The following is a 19,468-nucleotide window of genomic DNA, read 5'->3' on the forward strand; positions in this document are numbered from 1 at the left end:
ACATGGAACTGTTCAGCAAGTAACATAGATTGTACTTCCAAAATATCTTTTAATCAGTCAAGGGCTGACCATCGTCTATTACATAAACCCAAACTCCCAATCAAGGCATTAAAAATATTTTGGTTTTTGGCTCCAGCTAGTTTTCCAGGCTCGTTTTCTGCAACTCTTCTCTTAAGCACCTGCAGGTAAACTATATCCTAGGACTGAGGGCTTCACAAGTATACCACTTAGTCTGCGTTTTGCCACGTGTTCACAAATGCTGCTTCCTTTACCTGTACTGACCATTCATTCCCTCTTGTGGTCTTGGTGGTCTGTTTAACCTTAGGACTCAAGGAAACAACTTCTCTCTCTACCCTTGTCTTGCCTTTCTCTTTGCCATCCAAGCCTCTGGTCGGACACTCCCTATTTCATGCTGCCTAAGGATACTATTATTCCTATATTAAATGCTTACCACCTCGTATAAGAGCTGTTTACACTTCTGTCTGTCCTCCCAGACTCTAAGCTCCTTCGACACAGGAGTGTTTGCTGTGTTTTCTTGGGCCTAACACAGCACCTAATATACAATTTGTGCTTTATAAATGCTGGTTATAATAACTGAAGGCATAATGGTTTCATCTAAAGGGGGCTTAGAAAAGCAAATTGACATCGAATTTTCAAAGCAATTCACATGTTGGCATATCATTTCAACTGATATGAAGTCTAATGATAATATTTTATAGCTTCAAAGTGATATACATTAATGGTCTGAAACTATCAAATTCAACAAATTAAATAAAGCTCAGCAATTCCTTTGTTACATAGATTAGTATGGGTTCAGGATAGGGTGTCTGCGGTGGGGGTAGGTTACTCAAGGTTAGGGAGTATTTTCATGAAGGAAAATAGTAAAACTCTACAGATTTCATAAAAGTGCATTTCCATAGTCTTTCCATAGTCATCCCCATAATACAATAGCTAAAACCTCAATAATTTCCAGGGGCTTCCCTGGTGGTGCAGTGGTTGGGAGTCTGCCTGCCGATGCAGGGGACACGGGTTCGTGCCCCGGTCCGGGAGGATCCCACATGCCACGGAGCGGTTGGGCCCGTGAGCCATGTCTGCTGAGCCTGCGTGTCCAGAGCCTGTGCTCCATGACGGGAGAGGCCACAGCAGTGAGAGGCCCGCGTACTGCAAAAAAAAAAAAAAAAAAAAAAAAGAAAAGAAAAAAATAATAATTTCCAGAAATAATTTACCAGTAAAATGTAGTCTCAATACAAAGATTGAGAGAGGGCATCTAAAAGAACAGCCAATATTTATTAGATCGTGGGTATCAGTAAGGTGAAGAATTAAAGGTCGTGTTCTCTGAGTGATTTAGAAACTTTGCCACATAATTTTAATTAACACTAGTGAGAATTTACAGTTAACCCAGAGAACTATGTGGACATTGTTTAGTATGCAAGTCTATGCATTGGAGATTATTTTATTTTTCTATGCCATAGGCTGTGGAGTCATAAAATTACTCCACAGAGGATATGGGTTTTGACTTATAATCTCAATAATTGGTTCTTTAGTTTAAAAAAAATGACTGAAATAGACTCCATCTCTAAATGAGGCTTATTACCTTAATATAGAATAGAAAAAACATGAAGAGGAATCAAGTCAATGCTTTGAATTATAGTAAACTGAGCATAAACCAAAGTATCTATGGTATATGGGTTGCACGGATTAAAAATAAAAAGAGACTGCAATTCTAGGAAAAGTAGATCTTCTTTCAGACAAGAATATAGTCAGTCAGACTGCTGTTAGCAAAAACAGCATGGTAAATAGAAGAGGAACATTATTTTAGTGAGAATGTCTTGCATGTGTTTAGCCATTTTCAATTTCTTCATTTATCCAAAATGATAAAGGCAGTACCTATTAACCTGGTCAACAAATATATGAAATGAAAGATAATCTCACATATACTATAGTTAATGATATGAGAATGGAAAGAGCATTGTTGCTCATAAGAGCAAGTTGAAGATGACCTGGCTGGCAGAATACAGCACATGAAACAGACTAAATATTTATTTTAGCTTAAAAAATAAAGGTTGACAAGAGTCCAAAAGACCTAAAACTAAAACATGATAAATGGAAAAATCCTAGGAAGAAGAAAATGTCTGCAAAATAATGTAGCCATAAGAATCGAATATTTAATCCACTAAAAGCACGAGGAACATATAGGACAAATCCACTGTGGATTTGAATACACTGTCCCTAAAGTTAAAGTGACGTCAGTTGAAAACTCACATTATTCTTCTTTGAAATAGAATTTACAGTAAAGAAATCCTTGCCCATATAAATTTGTATTTGGATTAAAACAGCTTTGTGCACAGGATTCATTACATAGAATTAGATACAATCATTCTACAGATTATATTTGTGGGTGCACACTTGTTTTATCGTCTCCTTCAAGGGATGATATTCAGTTTGCTCTGGGATTTCAGACAGTAAATTTCACGTGGGCACACATTTTTGGCACCTTTATTTCTCATGCAGAGTATTACCACATGAAGGACATAAAAGACGTGATGGCAATGGCCAGACTCCCCCTCACTGAAGACCATGTTATTCAGGCTCCTCAGGCTGAAGGAGACTGAATAGCCATGACCATGTCATGTCTCCTTAGGCTTCTCTTCACTGTGACAGTTTCTCAGATTTTCCTTGTTTTTGATAACTTTTACAATTTGGACAGTACTGGTCAAGTATTTTGTAGGATTTCTATTGGAATTTGATTTTTCCCCCTTATAATTTAGGTAGGATTACGGATGTAGGGGAGGAAGACTACAGAAGTAAAGTGTTATTTTCATCACGTCATGACCAGGGCACGTACTATGACACAACTTGTCACTGTTCATGTTGACCTTGTCTACCTGGCTGATGTAGTTCTTGTCATATTTCTCCACTTTAAAGTTACTTTCTTTTTTCTATCCCTTTAAATACAATATTTCTTTGGAAGGAAGTCACTGTGTGCAGACCACATAGTGGAGTGGAGATCTATGCTTCCCTCCTTGAGGGTGGAGAAATCTACATAAATTAGTGCTCTTACATATGGGAGATTGGTCTTTTCTCTGCCATTTATATATTTATTTAGTAATTTATATCAATATGGACACAAGGATATTTATTTTACAATTTGAGTCATAATACAATGCTACTTTATTTTTTTATTGCTCAAATTGGCAAAGGGGAGCTCTTTCAGTTGGCTTCTATGTCCCTTTGACATACTACCATCAATGTAGCCTTTTTTTTTTTTTTTGCACACTGCTTTCTGTTCTAACACCATAAGTTGCTTCAGCCTTACCTTGTATTTTTCCCAGCCCAGTCCTAGAATCAGCCATCAGCCATTTCTCCGAGCAGCCCTGGTTCCTTTTATTGGAGAATGCTGTCGGAAACCAAAACCTGGGTACTAGGTTGCCCCCTGCTACTGGGGTGTCATTGTTTCTATGCTATGATAACTTGAGGAGTCATGCCATTTTTCAATTACAGAAAATGATCAATTTTATTTCTTCAAGTACTATCTTTCCCTAAGTCTCCGTTTTCTATTTCTGGAACTTTTTTTTTTTTTAACATCTTTATTGGAGTATAATTGCTTTACAATGGTGTGTTACTTTCTGCTTAATAACAAAGTGAACCAGATATACATATACTTATATCCCCATATCTCCTCCCTCTTGCATCTCCCTCCCACCCTCCCTATCCCACCCCTCTAGGTGGTCACAAAGCACTGAGCTGATCTCCCTGTGCTATGCGGCTGCTATTAGAAGTGTTAGATTCACTTATTCTATCTTCAATGTCTCAATTTCTGTTCATATTTTTTTTTCTCTTTACCTTGCTGTGTTGCATTTTGGTGAGTAAGCTCACGCTTATTTGATGATTTATCCTTCAACTGTGCCTCTAACCTGTTTGTTTAACTTTTCCATTGATATTTATTTTCAGTTATAATATCTGGAAGTGAACTTTAATTATTTTATTTAGTATCCTGCCTATTTTATTTTACGCTTTCCTTTTTCTGTATTATGATCCCAATAGCATGTGGTCCGAACAGCATAAATTTACACTGGCTTCATGCATTATCCTTGAAGTTTCAGTGGTTCTAGAAATTTTAATAATAATGTGTTATTTTTGAGTTCTCATTCTCACAGCATGTACTATCCTATATGTGGTGTGGCACAAGTTTTAGGGTTTTGGTTTCATGCTGGTAGCTCCTGTTCTGTTCATTATTTTTCTTTAATTTTTTCCAAGTCCCTGGACAGACAACACATTTCTCTGGGCTTTCTCTGGAAAGGAGCAGGCTTTATGCAAGGGTACATGTCTAGCTCTCCTATTCTGATATAGGGTTAACACTTCCAGTCTTCAGGTACCATTTTCTATGTCCAGGTTCCCAAGTCCTTTAAGCCACTGGAAAGTTCGCTTCCATCTATGATCTATGTTTGAGTCCCCTCTTTGGTTCTGGAACCGGTATATTTTCTTTTCGTTTTCAAATTTCAGTTTGGAGTATTAAGAAGTGCTTTTTAAAGATATTTTTATATTTTTGTAGTGAGTGGGAAGCACATCCTATGATACGATTTTGTTAATTTTTCTGTAGTCTAATTTTCAATATAAATTTAATATTTAAAAACTGTTAAAACCTTATATCATGAATTCTAAAAATAATCTCTCAAAAAAATCTCTCCCATAAAACAATTTTCTCCAAATCATGCTCCTTATTATAAAAAGAAACCCTCTGAAATTGGCATATATCATTTTCTTTATCTTGTGTTCCTATAAAGGTAAACATATATGAACATTTGAGTGCGTTCATTGAAACAGAAACATAAAGATATATTTGTAGTGGCTAGAAGAGGGAACTTTTTCATAAACATAGTTTCTTTTTGTTTGTTAATATATACATTTTCCTTGTCATTTATCTGTTTTAACTTGTTAATAAATTATCTTTGGATAGTTTTTATTGTAGGTATGTTTCAAAAGTTTTATCATTCTAAGTAAAAGTTTCCCTCTAGTTAAAGCTGGTAATACTGGACAGTAAATATTGATTGCTAGTGGAAAGTCAAAATATGTGTGGCCAATGTATTGATATGAACCTCCATTCTCATGAAAGCTCTGTAACCTTAGGTAACTCATTTACTATCAATCTCTAAATGAAAACAATGGTAATCACTCTCTCATACAAAGTACTATACCTTTAAATCTAGTGACATCATCCATTTAGTATCTTTACTTAGTCATCCTAGAAACATACACTGAACAGTTGTCAGACACCATGGTGGATAGCTCTTACCATCAAAGACTTTTTAATCTGGTAGTGAAAACTTAAGTGTAAAACAGGCTGGTTAGTGCTGTAATGGAAGATATTTAATGGCTTGCTGTCAGAGGACAACAAAATGTAGCCCTAGTTTGCACTGGTGTGTTAATAAATATTTAATACATTTATTCAGCACTGACCTTCCAAAATGCATATCATCTCAGCTTGTCATGTAGCCAATTAGAAAAAGAGGCCAGACCACTCAACTGAGAAGAAGCAGGCCCTTTATAAAACTCCATTCATTTCAGTTTCCTTATCAAGTACGTTTGGCCACATGTTGCAAATACAGAAGATTCAATGTTATCTGAAGAATAACACTTGGGTAAAAAAAAAAAAGGGGGGGGGAAATAGACTCAAGAAAAAAATATTTTGGGAAAGATCACGAACCTGAAATCTTCCTTCACAGATGAAGTGCTTATTTCACTTGACTGCTCTCTTGTTCTAGAAATAGGATCAGGGGCAAGTTTGCAAATAAAAGGAAATCTCAACACTGCTGATGACTACATATCTCATGACCAGGATTTTTAAATGTCCAGAAAATAACAGTAAATACCTTTCATATTTTCTATTCAGGGTGAGCGTTTAAATCTATCTTATGTTAGAAAAATTGCTAGGTTTCAAGAAGGTCACTGCACGTATCAGACAACTGAGAGCAACACATCTGAATGTGTAACCTCCGTGAGCTTAGTGACAGCAAAGTTCAGTTTGTGCCAAAATGATCGGAAGTGTTACCAGAGTTACTGGACCATGTCTTAGAGGATAGCAAGAGCTTAGGAAAATATAAAAAATGCAAATCCTCTTGTGCTACACAGAGGCAAGGTGTATACGAAGTGGAAAATATCTTAAAGATCAACTTTTCAGCTTTTTAAGCAAAAAGGTGACTTTATAAACTGATTCTATATTTGTTTGAAAGAAAATTATATATGTCAGCCTCTCTTTTCAGACATGCAACTCAGATTTTTATCATTAGCTTTTTTTAGATCTGGAAATATTTTAAATATCCAGTTTTCTAAATCATTAATTTAAAGGTTTAGACAAAAAACCTTTTTAGAAGGTTTACAATGAAGGAAAAGGAAATAATAAGAAAATAAAGCAAAATCAACAACAAAACTCAGAAGTGATGTATTTGACAATGACCAGTATGCTTTTCCGCTTGAAGAAGCATTTCTAGTGGGGTAGTGATTCAAAAGTCCTCATCCATCCCTCATCTCTTTTCAGGTCCTAATGCTCCATTAAAAGAACCCTTGCTTCATTTTCTGGTAATTTCCTAACTACCATTTTAAAAGAAATGTTGACCCTTTCCATTCTGGATTTTACTTCTGCATCTGATTTACCAAAAATGTCTTCCTTTCTGGGACCCTCGATTCCTTTAGCTCCTGGCCACCATATTCCTACTACTCCATCACATCTTAACCCTCCTTCTCTCTCTTGGCTCTTTTTCCAGTCCAGGCCTTTAATGCCAATGCAGCAAATTGTGACCCTTTGTTCTTCTTTGGGCATCATATTTACTGTCATGATTTTACCTGACATCTGGGGGTTGATGACCTGATATCTACAACCCAATCTGTCCCTTTTCCTGAGTTTAGTAGCTTAGGATACATTTCCTGCTGGATTTCTCTATAACATATCAGACACACTAAACGTGACCCAAAAATGCACTTTCTTCTCTCTTTTTGCCTCCTACTTTATCTTTCTCTACTTCTTGACTCACACTAAACCTCACAATGCTCATCTGTGGATGGTCCACAGAAGCATAACATCTTGTCTCACCTACTTTGGTCCTTACTCTTGTTTTTACGCCTTCATCCTGTCTCATCTGTGGGGTGGAGATGGCTGGCTGTTTACAACATATACCTTCAAATTTCTACAGCAGACAGTTGTTGCTGGGCAGCAGCTGCTCAGCCAGGCACTTGACTTCTCCACACCATATGCAACCAGGTGGGGCCACAAGGGTGAGTTCTAGCCAGTGGAGTGTGAGTGGAGGTGATACTCACCACTTCCTGGCAAAGCCACACAAACTTCCACGCACAGCTTGTCACGTTCTTTTCCTCTCTCGGTTGGATAGAAACGATGTGATGTTCACTAGGGTGGACCTTGAAGGGCAGAGACTGAAGATCTGCCTAGGTCCCTGAATAAATGCATGAGAAGAGTGGTCCCCCTAATCTGTTCACCTGCTAACTACTGCAAGCTGAATAAGAAATGAACTTGGACTGTGATCTAGCTGTAGCCTCCCCTACTACAACTGGTATACAATGAGGATGACTCTGTTGATGAATATGGAGGCTCTGACTCTTAAGGAGACTAGATTGCACGTCTCATCCTGTTTAAGCACATTACATATATCAACTCATTTAATTCCGAAGATAGCTCCACGAAGCAGGTACTATAATTTTTTGTCTTATTAAAATTACTGAAGGTCACACAACTACTTCATAGCAAAGCCAGAATTCATGCTTTGACTACAGCCTTTACTCTTAACCAATAAACCCCATTCCTCCTCTCATCCTGCTCAAATATCCAATCCCATAAGCCATAAGTTAAGTGTTACTCTTTCCAAGTCCCATTTATCCATCCAGCTCTGTTGGTACTCTGGATAATATCAATTATAGCACGTGGTATTGAAATACAGTACACTGATATACTTCCTGTTGGATTTATCCACTATACAACAGAAAACTAGACATGTTTCTTCTGGAAAAAAAAAAAAGGAAAGAATCCTTAAAGGAAGTAACTATATTGTATTCATTACTACGTCCCTAATACATAGCACAGATCCCAGGGACCTTTTGGTGATTAAGTAACATTTGCTGAACTGTGTTTAAATTTGTAAAATTGCCTGGACTTTACCACTAGAATCAGAATAGGTGGTTAATTAAACATAAAATTAATTCTAAACATGCTATGAGTACTAAGGACTAAGAAATACATTTAATGAATTTAAACTATATTGGGCAAAATCATTCCTATAGAACTTCACAGTTAAAAATGGTTATAAGAAAACTGTCAACTCTTGAAAACTGTTTAGAGGATAAATAGGCTGCAGGATAATTATTGGCACTGCCTAAGATAATTTCTGAGATGTAATATATACTGTGAGCTTGATAGTCTATATAAGCACAGGTAATGATGGAATTTATTGGTTTCTACACAGACAAGTAGGCCCATGGTGTGTGATGACACCAGACAGAAAGCAAAGATAATCTAAAGAGAAGTGAGGCACAGGAACCTGGAGTATTGAGACAATAAGTACTCTTTGTGAGGAAGACGACTTTGGTGTGAGACATAAAATTGTAAGGAAAGAACAAAACTCACCCAAGGAAATTGTAATCATCATTCACAAGTGGCCCTTTATTAAGGATATCTGTCTACATGCTGGATTCCAACTCTAGCTTGAGGAAGACCCATAATGGTTGGAATATGTCATCTGTTTAGACCTAATTAAAATTTTCTAATTGCTGTATTAAGAGGGGAGTACACACTTTGCTCAAATTTATCTGCATTCCACTGGAGATGAGGTGTAAGAGGAAATTTGCTCATCAAAGCACCAATGTCATATATATCTGATAGAAAATGGCACAAAAGGCAAATGCAATTGCTTATTTAGCTTTTGTCTCAGAATACTATTTTTTTTTTCCTTTGCTCAGGTAACTTTTGCATAGAAATTATACGGAAGTACTTGCTGATATGCTTGAAATATTAATACATAGTAGGGATACATGCTTATTTAAATATATTTTATAATAAATAGTTGATTCATTTTGACCAAATTGAAAACAACTATTTTTACACATCTTACTACCCAAGTCAGTAATTATCATGTGTGTTTGCTTCTTGTTCTCCTACACCTACTATGGAGTGACAGAATAATCATTAAATTGAGAGGCAATAAGCTGTATTTCTGTTCCCACAGTGTCAAACCTCCAAGTAAGCTGGAATGAAATAATTCAAACACTCTGGATCCCTAAGGTCTTTCCACTCTAATGTTCTAGGGGTTTTGAATACTATCACAGACACTTTCTTAGTTAATTCACTAGAAATCCTCTGGTTGTTTTTTTAAAATATAAATACAAGTACAAAAATGCTGTAACAAGTAATCTAAGATTATTATTTTCAGCCACCCAAAAGCACATTTCTCTTATGAGCTAAAATGTAAGATGAAAATTCCATTAAAATTGCTGGGCATTAAAGAGTTAAAAGTTACTCATGTAGAATGTCTCAGCTATAGGCTGCCCCACTCCAATATCTATACTTCCACTAGAATGAAGAAATCAAGAGTTGCATAAAGCCCAAGAGTTTACCAGCATTGATCCTATATAAATAAAATGTGGGAATAACTGGAAAAACCCAAAACACTAACATTTTTACATACAAAATACATAAAAATAATTAGGCAAAAAACTTAGTTTAATGAGATGGAGAATGTGGAAGTGCGTGTTGAAATGTAGAGACATATTTCTGAAGTGTACATACCCCCCAAGAGCAGATTATGAATCATCTGTGTTTAATGTGTGAGAATATATCATTTGGATATAAAACATGAATAGTTAGGGTCTTATAAAATATGTTATAGACTGATGTTCAAAATAAACACAAGGTGAATGAGCTTCCTGGTTCAAGGTGATGACGCAGGCTATGGCAATAGGTCCACCTTTAACATGCACAGGATCTGCAGTGGACACCCCAGTCTGTAGGTACAATCCCATCTTCATCTGCATAGTCATCTTGTAGCTAACCTTGCAGCTCAGGGTATGCATACCAGCAGTGCAGTCCCTCCATGAGAAGACAGAACTGGGGAAGAGGTGAGGAAAGACCCCTGAAGCCAGCTTGGAGCTGCATGATCAGAGTAATCTGAGATTTAGAACCGGCAACATAGGCTCTGAGTGGGCATGTCCTTTTAGCTCTCAACAGACTCCTTGCCAAATGGGGTGGGGTGTGGCCTGAGGAAGAACAGAAAAGATCCAGCTAATGTTCATCACCCAGAATCTCAGTGTGGTATTATTACATAGCTGATTGATCAAAGGAGAGATAACTGATTAAAGATAAGTCAACAGGATTATTGCATTTGGGATTGAATGTTGTACCAAGACACACAGAAACAGCAGTTCTGGGGGGCACAGGTGTCTAATGGGCACTTCACTGGAGCAACTTCCCACGAGCCCCTGTTACTTAGGTCCTTGGAGCTTATTCTTTTCAAGGATGGCTTACACAATTGTTTCTTCAATTCTCTGATCCATCCCAGAATCTTTAGAAAAAATGACCTCTATTTATTTGATTGGTAAAATTGGTTTCTAGTACATGCACTAAAAAAGGATATAAACTGTTAACTGCATCTATTATTACCCTATCTTGGTCCCACTTTAGGAGTGCTGCAACAATAATCAATGATATGTATAATAAAGGAAAACAATACCACTTCAAGGAAATATACGGCCTCCTAAAAATATAAGATTCTAGACCCTCATTGATATTGATACCATTAATGAGTTTTAATGAAGAATAAGAGATTTTGAAGTGTTGAGCAATCTGATTCAGACTTCTGAATTAGTTTGTCTTTTCTATTATTTGTATAGTAAGGTAACTGCAGGACACTGTTAAATAATTTTCAATTTACATGCAAATTCCAGCATCAAACTGTGATCAAGTTATGTTTTTCTGCATAAAATGAATACAAATAAGTCTAATCACCGCATAATATTATCTTTGACCCTTTCCTTTGAACTCTGCCATATATGTGAGATGTATAAAAATTTAATTTGCACTGTATTTTTGACAAAATATTTCATTCAAATCTTCAGAATTTAATAAGTTTACTGTGGACTCAAGAAAAATATTTTGATGCACTTTTTAATTGTTTACAAAGAGTTTAGCCACAACAAAGAAACTTTATGATATTTTTTAACAAAATCTTAAAATCTCCCTGAGTAATATCTCTACCAGTTGTGTCATTTGGCTAAATTAATTAATCTCTCTGAGGCTCAGACTCCTCATCTGACGAATGGAGATACTGAAGTTCCAACATGGATAACAGAGTTGTATGAACATTAAATGAGATCATGTATGCAAAGTTTTCAGTACATGCTTGACATTTAGTAATTAGTTATTTAATGTTACTTTTTCCAAATTTTTTCTTGATTCTTGAGAACCTGCCCTCTCAGAACCTTAGTTTCTTTATCTATAAAGTGGGTTCTTATAAGATTTAGTGAAAGGACTTCCCTGGTGGCGCAGTGGTTAAGAATCCGCCTGCCAATGCAAGGGACACAGGTTCGAGCCCTGGTCCGGAAAGATCCCACATGCCGCGGAGCAACTAAGCCTGTGCACCACAACTACTGAGCCTGCGTGCCACAACTACTGAAGCCCGCACGCCTAGAGCCGGTGCTCCGTAACAAGAGAAGCCACCTCAATGAGAAGCCTGCGCACTTCAACGAACAGTAGCCTCTGCTCGCTGCACCTAGAGAAAGCCCGTGTGCAGCAATGAAGACCCAACGCAGCCAAAAATAAAAATAAATAAGTAAATAAATAAATTTATATGTATAAAAAACAAGATTTAGTGAAGGTAAAGCATATAAAGCTGGTAAAACTGTCCTTGATTTAGAGATATTAAAAGTTCTAATTATTTTTGTAGTCATCCTAGGTCAGCATTCTCTCTACAACCAAACGCTTCTTTGAGAAATCATTAATAATTTAACACTATCATTTACTTTCTAAATAGTGTTAGAAAATGCTATCAGTATTAAGAGATATTAATTTTTCACTTACAATGGATTGGGTACTGGTTTAATCACTTTGCAAGGATTAAATCAATAGACTTCCACAATAATTCAATTGTATAGAAAAGGCACAGAGTGGTGAAGTAACTTGTCCCAGGTCACACACCTGAGAAACAGTGAAGTTAAAATTCAAACTGAGCTAATGATTCCAATGCCTATCATGTTATATAACCTCTAAGCTATTGCTTTTCCAATCAAAATGGTGATGAAAGAATATAATTTAAATTGCATATCCCATGCTTTTAAGGAAATTCGAAAATGTTTAAAAGTATTTAAAAATACAGGATTTCTTGGAATATGAGATAATTCTTAGACTAGAAACACCTGGAAGCTCACTTGATCCACTGTCAAATTCAACATAATATTTAAATTGCTTAATATGTTGCATAAGTTATTTTAAAGATAAACTCACCAAATAGTATATTATCTCCGAAAGAATAAAGCAGGACTTGACAACTTGAGAAAAGATGTACATTTTAAGTAGCTAAACATTAAAAAAGATATAATTTTCCATAAAATACAGTATAAAACACTGCAAAATACCTCTGTGTTAGTAATGTATTTTTACATTTACATTTTAAAATATTTTAAATAATATTGATAGAAAATCTTTTTTTCACTTCCTTTTTTTGGCAGTATGAGATTTTAGTCACGGTATTAAGGCCAACTGAGAGAAAATATCTACAATCTGTAATAAAATACTGAAATACATTTTCAAATGCAAGACTCTTCAAAGTCAGAAATGAAATGAATTCAGCTAACTGGAATTTATATTGAAATCTGGAGATAACTTCACGGGCTAAGGACTACCGAGGGCAGGAGATTTATTGGAGGTTCCCACACAAAACTGGAATCAATAGGGTTTATATTTGCAGCTTTAGAGTAAATGAGAAATAAACCTGCCTCTCAGAAGTGGTGGAGATATAGATATACATGAATCACCTGAATATCTATCTCTCTATCTGTCTATCTATCCATCTCTATAGATATATACCTATAGGAGATCTCCCTCTCTCTCCCTTTCTCTCTCTCTCTCTCTCTCTCTCTCTATATATATATATATGTATATATCCTGAATCTAGAATTTATACAGAATAACAAAAGGCTAACAGGAGCCAAGACACTCCTGAAAAAGAAAATCAAAATCAAGAGACTATATACTTCAGGTAACAGAACTTATTTAAACCTTATAATAAATAAGAGGTGTAGAATAGCAGAGATAGACTCATAGACCAGATAACATAATAGAAGACCTGGAATTGAACCCTATGTGTTTAGATATTTGATTTTTGGCAGACTTGGCATGCACATCAGAAGGGAAAGAATGGACCTATCATGTATAAGCAGTCTTCAGGCTAAGTTATGGGTGCATCAGAGAGTACATAAAAATTGTTGCAAGGGAGATAAAGGCATACAGTTTTAAGGAAATCCATTTCTAGATCCTCATGTCCAAATATGAAGCTTCCCGAAATTGATGTGCCAAGAATGCACCTATGATCATCTTGGTTCTCCTTTACACACTCTTTCACAACCACACTCCACGCTTTATAGAAGACAGAGCTTTGCATCTTTCCCTCTATTTGACATTCAAAAGTATACATGGGCAAGTTGTGACAGTAGAAACATGATAATGTTTAGCTCATTTAAAGTCTCACTTCTTTTATTCCCTATTTTCAAAGAATGTTTCAGCCTGATGGAGTTTCATGAGATTGAAGGGAAAAAATATTAGCATGAAACAATTTTATCATACAATGCTATTTACTAACAATGCATTCATAACTAAAAATAAAGCTATATTTTAAAATTAATAAATCTGAATATATAAGTACAAATATAAATAACTGATATTTTTAAGCTCCCATCGAAGTATGAAAGTTTGATACAAATTAGCATTGCTCACAGTGGAAGCTAGGGAAACATGCACATCCATAGAAAAATGACTGATGTACTGTTAATAGCCAGAAGTTAAATGTTCGTTTCAGCATATCAGAAAGTTGATTCCCTGTAATGACATCACTGTGCTTCATGAATGAATGTGATGGCAGAAGCTATTGTTCAACAGAGTGCATCAAAAATCATGATAGATTAAAATAATGCTATGCCTTAGAGCAAAGAAAGGTATGTTACTACTGAGATTACAACAAGCGAAGAAGAGCATGTTGAAATTTAGACACGTTTGCACAAGTATATTTGGACTTACATTGGGAATAAGGTATTTTTATAAACATTTACATATTTGTATTTACATTTGTTTATTTTTTTCTGATATAGCTGCTCAATGACTAAGCAGAAGGGTGCCCTTACTGCTCATATTCATTCCTTTACTCTTTTTAAAAGTATTTGCTTAAAATTCAACAGCAAAAACACCACACAAATAACATGGACACAGGACTTGAAAGATATTCCTCCCAAAAAGATATACAAATGGCCAAGAAGCACTTGAAAAGATGCTCACCATCACTAATGCAAAAGAAGGAAATGCAAATCAAAACCAAAATGAGGTGTGACTTTACACCCATTAGGATGGCTACTATAATGTTTTAAAACCCCGAAGACAAAAAACTCCAGAAAATAACAAGTTTTGGTGAAGATGACGAGAAATTGGAATGCTTGTGTAGTGTTGGCTGGAATGTAAAATAGTGTAGTCACCATAAATAATATTCAGTTGGCCCTCAAAAAATTAAAAATAGAATTACAATATGACCCAGCAATTCCACTTCTGAACATATACATAAAATAATTGAAAGCAGGAACGAGAACAGATATTTGTACACCCATGTTCACAGAGGCATTATTCACTATAGCCAAAAGGTGGAAGCAAACCAAGTGTCTATTTTTTTCTTTTAAAGATTTTTTTGATGAGGACCACTTTTAAAGTCTTTATTAAATTTGTTACAATGTTGCTTCTGCTTTATGTTTTGTTTTTTTGGCCGTGAGGCATGTGGGATCTTAGCTCTCCGACCAGGGATCAAACCTGCACCCCCTGCATTAGAAGGCAAAATCTTAACCACTGGACCGCCAGGGAAATCCCCCAAGTGTCTACTGACAGATGAATGGATAAACAAAAAGTGGTATATACTTATAATGGAATATTATTCAGCCTTAAAAAGGAGAGAAATTCTGATATATGGTACAACATGGATGAACTTTGAGGATATTATGCTAAGCAAAGTAAGCCAGTCACAAAAGAACAAATACTCTTATGATTCCACTTGTATAAGGAAAATAGAGTAGTCAAATTCACAGAGAAAGAAGGTAGAATGGTGCTTGCCAGGGGCTGAGGGTAGGGGAAAATGGGGAGTTATTGTTTAATGGGTACAGAGTTTCAGTTTTGCAAGATGTAAAGATTTCTTGGATGGACGTTGGTGATGGCTGTACAACAATGTAAATATATTTAATGTTACTGAATCGTACACTTAAAAATGATTAAGCTGGTCAATTTTATGTTCTGTGTATATTGCCACAATGTTTTTAAAAATTAAAAATATTTGCTGATTGTCTACTGATAGGCACTGTTCTAGGAGCAGGTATTATGGCAGAGCCTGACTTTATCCTCTGCTTAAATTTGGGAACATTTTTACTGACAAACAAGCTTTGGATTGCCAAAAACATTTAACCTTGATTTACATAGAGTATAGGATATTGTCATTAAAATGGAAAATACTATTGTCTAGGATATTAAACTTTCATATTTTTAAAAGAGATATATAAGGAATAAGGGATAAATTAATATTCAGCAATTATTGCATCTAGAAGTGGGACAGCTGTCGTGAGGATGTGTATTTACACACTTATATAAATTTTAAAAATATACGCAGGCTTATTATGATGAAAACCAGCTGGTTTGAAAATGAGAACTGTTTTGAATTTTGTCTAAAGTTTTTCTGCACCTATTGAGATGATCATATGATTTTTTTTCGCTTTATTTGTTAATGTGGTTTATCACATTGCTTGATTTGTGATACTGAACCATCCTGGCATCACTGGAACAAATCCCACTTGATCATGGTGTATAATCCTTTTACTGTGTTGCTGAATTCAGTTTGCTAATATTTTGTTGAGGATTTTTGTGTCTATATTCATCAGTGATATTGGCCTGTAATTTTCTTTTTGTGTGATGTCTTTGTCTGGTTTTGGTATCAGGGTGATACTGGTTTCTTAAAATGAGTTTGAAAGTATTCCTTCCTCTTCAATTTTTTTTTTGAAGAGTTTGAGAAGAAAAGGTGTTATGTCTTCTTAAAAGTTTGGTAGAATTCACCTGTGAAGCCACCTTTTCATGTACTTTTGTTGTTGTTTTTATTACTGATTCAACTTTATTACTGGTAACCTATTCATATTTCCTTTTTCTTCCTGATTCAGTCTTGGCAGACTGTATGTTTTAAGGAATTTATCCATTTCTTCTAGGTTGTCCATTTCATTGGAGTTTAATTGTTCATAGTACTCTCTTACAATCATTTGTATTTCTATGGTGCTGGTTGTAACTTCTCTTTCATTTCTGATTTTATTTTATTTATTTATTTTTAAAATAAATTTATTTATTTATTTATTTATTTATTTTTGGCTGCGTTGGGTCTTCATTGCTGCGTGTGGGCTTTCTCTAGTAGTGGCAAGCGGGGGCTCCTCTGCGGTGTGCAGGCTTATCATTGCGGTGGCTGTTCTTGTTGCGGAGCTCGGGCTCTAGGCACGAGGGCTTCAGTAGTTGTGGCATGCAGGCTCAGTAGCTGTGACACACGAGCTTAGTTGCTCCGCAGCATGTAGGATCTTCCCAGACCAGGGATGGAACCCGTGTCCCCTGCATTGCCAGGTGGATTCTTAACCACTGCACCACCAGGGAAGTCCCCATTTTTGATTTTATTAATTTGGGTGCTCTTTCTTTTTTCTTGATGAGTCTGGCTAAAGATTTAACAATTTTATTTATCTTTTCAAAGAGCCAGCTGTTAGTTTCATTGATCTTTTCTTTTCTTTTTGTTTTTAGTTCCTATTTCATCTATTTCTGATCTCTATTATTTTTTTCCTTCTACTAACTTTAGGTTTTGTTTACTCTTCTTTTTCTAGTTCTCTTAGATGTACGGTTAGATTGTTTACTTGAGAATTTTCTTGTTTATTGCGGTAGGTCTGTATCGCTATAAATGTCCTTCCTGGAACTGCTTTTGCTGTGTCTCATAGATCCTGGATTGTTGTGTTTCCATTTTCATTTGTCTCCAGGTATTTTTTTTTTAATTTCCTCTTTGATTTTTTCAGTGACCCATTGGTTGTTTAGTAACATGTAAAGTATGCTTGAATCATGTGGTGAATAAACTTATTTTATCACAAATAATTGACAAAGGTATATTATTTGTTTCAAATTTCCCACATCTGTGAGTATATTATGTTAAAAAAGGAGCCACTAAATGGAAGAGTAAAAAGGATTACTAATAGTGTCTTTTTAAGTCTTGTTAGGTAAATCATTCTTGGATATTATTCTCAGAAATAGAGAGAATGAATAATTCTACTGACTATATTGTAACAAATGCTTTTATAAGTCAAGTGGTTTCTAACTTGTCGCTTCCAAAAATTTGAACAGTGACTTAGTTTTCAGATGCTAGATCGAAAAATAATTTTTGATTATAAAATATTGTGATTTTTGACTTATATTTTTGGCAATCCAGTTCAAGCACTTGAAGGACGATGCTGTAACAAAATTCAGTCTTAACAAACATCACAATCTTATGTGAATAAGGTTTCTTAGCACTTATTTCAGTAAAAGCAAAAATTAGAAATAGAATTAAATTATTTCTTATTCTAGGAATATTCATTCATAAATACATAAAATTGAGGTTATGAATGAGTCAAAGTTTCATGCGTAGTGAAGAATCTCAAAAAAAACTTTAGCTAAAAAAGAAGCAAGTCACCAAAAATACGTAAAATTTTACAGTATTACTCTATTTACATAAAGTATGAAACTGGACAAAATTAAATAATATGATTTAGGAATATAGTTATGCCAAAACTAAAATTAAATTCAAGAAGATGATTATCATAAACGGCAGGGTAATGGTTTCCTCTAGCAGAAAAATATATGATAGAAGTGCATATAAGGATTTCCGAAGTACAGGTAATATGCATAATTTCTGTAGAGTAACTTGGGGGAATCATTTTATTTTAATATTAAGCTAAAAATACACATTTAAAATACACTTTTATATGTATAATACGGGCTCATATAGCTGGCTGCACATTAGAATTATCTGAAGCTTTAAAAATTATGGATGCCCGGAACTCACATCCAGAGATAATGATTCTATTGGTCTGGAATGGGACCTGGGAAGAGATATTCTTTTAAGCTCCCCAAGAGATTTTGGTGTGAGGCCAGAGTTAAGGGCCACAAACACTGATGCATTTCACAATAGGAAGTAAACATGGTTAAAAAAAGAAAAAGAAAAAAGAAAGAGTGGGGGAAGAGAGAGAGAGAGAGAAAGAGGTTGACCAATCCTGGAAAGTTGGAGATTCTGAATTTTTCAGATCATCTAAACACTGGGGCTATGTTTTATGCCTTTTTGAAGGCCTCCATATGCTTTACTGAGCATATGTTATGTTCTCATGATCTCTTTCAGACACTGCATAACGTATTGGGCAATTGCATCCAATGCTCAAAGAAAGCTGTATTCCACTAAACTTCATTTCAATGTGTTTATAATATTTAATATATGAGATAACTTTCAATGATTCAACCCATAAAAATATATCTAGGCATAAAATAACACACTAAAATGACCTAGAAATATATTAACAAGAGTAAAAAATCAATTAATGAATAATAAAATTATTAATTTATTAATACTTTCATATTTTTGTTTTCTTTTTTTATTAGTTCAACCAACACATTTAGCTTTTTATAGACTAAAAGACCCTTTTAATACTTTGGGCTATGCTTATATTTAAAGCAATTAAGAAAATGAAAGCATCACCCTTCCAAATGAATTCCCATGAGTCTTTGATAATCAGGATAATCACCTAATTCCACATTTTAATTTCCACTAGATTGGGACAATTAAGAGAATTCTAATTAACCACTAAGAACTAAACAACTGAAATGAATGTAGGGTGTTCCCTCAGTGCAAAGTACAACAGATTAAAAAAGAAAAGAGTAGATTACAATACTAGGAAAGTAAAATGTACCAGCATGTTGCAAAGGAAAAAGCAAACAAACAAACAAACAATCTTACAGTGACTTTTCTTTTTGGTAGAACACTTGGGAAGAAGGAATAACCAAAAATATAAAGCATAATTAAAGTTAATAAAAATATATGTGGTGATGAAGTAGTATGGTTCAAGAACATTTAAATATAAGCACCAGGGGCTTCCCTGGTGGCGCAGTGGTTGGGAGTCCGCCTGCCTATGCAGG

The 19,468-nt window shown here is 35.2% G+C and overlaps 1 protein-coding gene across 1 annotated transcript in view; it reads right to left on the reverse strand.

Annotated features, from left to right (window-relative positions):
- The window catches only part of MALRD1 (MAM and LDL receptor class A domain containing 1), a 653,641-nt gene that overhangs the window by 191,502 nt on the left and 442,671 nt on the right, over positions 1–19,468 (reverse strand). The window lies entirely within an intron of this gene.

This window comes from Physeter macrocephalus, chromosome 11, assembly GCF_002837175.3.
Source record: "Physeter macrocephalus isolate SW-GA chromosome 11, ASM283717v5, whole genome shotgun sequence".
Lineage (NCBI taxonomy): Eukaryota > Metazoa > Chordata > Mammalia > Artiodactyla > Physeteridae > Physeter > Physeter macrocephalus.